The sequence below is a fragment of the Lepus europaeus genome, unplaced genomic scaffold (assembly GCF_033115175.1).
Source record: "Lepus europaeus isolate LE1 unplaced genomic scaffold, mLepTim1.pri SCAFFOLD_3_1, whole genome shotgun sequence".
Taxonomy (NCBI): domain Eukaryota; kingdom Metazoa; phylum Chordata; class Mammalia; order Lagomorpha; family Leporidae; genus Lepus; species Lepus europaeus.
This window is the reverse complement of record NW_026909276.1, coordinates 3729695-3731953: the sequence shown is the minus strand read 5'-3', so window position 1 is coordinate 3731953 and position 2259 is coordinate 3729695.

Below are 2259 nucleotides of genomic sequence, written 5' to 3'. Positions count from 1 at the left end.
GTTTGCTTAAAAATCTTTTTCTTTAAGATATAAAAACTTCATGGATTTCATAAATGCAAATTTAGGAATATAGTGATTCTTCCCACACTACCTTCACTCCTACCCACACTCCCACCATTTCCTCCTCCCTCACCTGTTCACACTCATATATTTTACTAAGATCTATTTTCAATTAACTTTATAAATCTAAGATTAACTCTATACTAAATAAAAATTGAGCAAATAGTAGGAAAAAAACTGTTCCTTAACAATTGAGAAAAAGATTGTTAAAAATCATCACATCTCAAAGTGTGAATCTTATTTCTCTAGGTTACCTTTACCTTTTAGGCACTCTAATATTTGTATTTTTGAGATTGACTTATTTCACTAAGTATACTATAATGTATTTCAGTTGCATTCATTTTGTTCCAAATGATAGCATTTGATTTTTTAACACCATGTAATATTCCTTACTGTATATATCTCATAATTTCTTTATCAAATCTTCAGGTGATAGACATTTTAGTTGAATTCTTATCTTAGCTATTGTGTATTGAGCTGAAATAAACATTTGGATGTAGAAAAATCTTTCATATGCTAATTTTCTTTACTTTAGGTCAATTCCCAAGAGTGGGATTGCTGGGTCATATGGTAGGTCTATGTTCAGATTTCTGGGGTATCTATACTGCCTTCCATAGTGGATGCACCAGGTTACATTCCCACCAGCAGTGGATTAGGGTGCATTTCCCCCCACATCCTCACTAGCATTTATCGTTTATTGATTTCTGTATGAAAGCCATTCTACCTGGGTGAGGTGAAACCTCATTGTGGTTTTTATTTTCATTCCCTGATGGCCTGTGATCCAATGTCTGTTGGCCACTTGAATTTCCTCTTTTGAGAATGTCTCTTCAAGTGCTTTGCCCATTTCTTAACTGTACTGTTTGGGTTTTTGTTGTTGTTGTTGTTGTTGTTGAACTTCTAGAGTTTTATATGTATTCTGGGTGTTAATCTTCTATTAGTAGCATAGTTTGGGAATATTTTATCCCATTATGCTAGTTGCCTCTGAACTTTGTGGAGTGTTTCTTGTCGCAGTACAGAGGCTTCTCAATTTGATGTAATCTCATTGTCAATTTTGCCTGTGATTGCCTATGCTTCTGAGGTCTTTTCCAATGAATCTTCGCCTATGCCAAAGTCATTCATATTTTCCTAAATGTCCTCTAATAATTTGATGTTATCGGGTTATAGATTTAGGTCTTTGGTCCATTTTCACTGGATTTTTGCGTAAGGTGTAAGGTAGGAGTCTTGCTTCACACTAATGCATATGGAGACCTGGTTTTTCCAGGACCATTTGTTGAAGGGCTGTCCTTGATTCAGGGATTGATTTCAGCTCTTTTATCAGAGACAGATGGCAGTAAATGCCCAGATTGATTTCTGGAGTTTGTATTGTTTTGCTTTTATCTACCCATCTCGTCTTTTGCCAATACCAGGCTATTTTGATTATAATTTCCCTGTAGTATATCTTGAAATCTGGTATGTGATGCCTCCAGCTTTGCTTTTGCTATATAATATTGCTTTAGCTATTTGGGGTCTTCTGTGCTTCCATATGAACCTCAACATCATTTTTTCTATATCTGATAAGAATGTCATTGGTATTTTGATTGGTATCACATTGAACCTGTAAATTCTTTCAGTACTATGGACATTTTGAGATACTGATTCTTCTAATCCATGAACATGTAAGATTTTTCCATTTTTAATATCTTTTCCTTTTTAATGTTTTTTTAATTATCATCATCAAGATTTGATGCCCTTGATTAAATTTATTGACATATTTAATTTTTATGGGTATTGTGAATGGAGTTGATCTTAGAAGTTCTCTCTCAGCCATGACGTTGTCTAATACTCAAAGGCTATTGAAGTCAAACTATCTTTATTTACAGAGAACATGATTCCAAATATAGGGTATCCCAAAGAGTCCACCTAGAAACTATTACAACTTACAAAATTGTTTAGAAAATGGCAGAATATCAAATTATACAAAATTAAATATCTATGAATTCTTGTGTTGCCGTTGATTTCTCAACAATGTTGCAGTGGGTTCATTTCTGAGAGGAGCAGCGTGGTGGGGCCAAGAGGTGCGGAGTTACCACACAGACTCCGGGAGTCGGGTGAAAGCAGGCTTGAGGCGAGCAGCCCGCAGACTCGTTTATTTGAGTTAGTACAACAGCTTATATAGCCAAGACCAGCCAATCCGATCAAGGGGCTGTCTATGCCCCAACC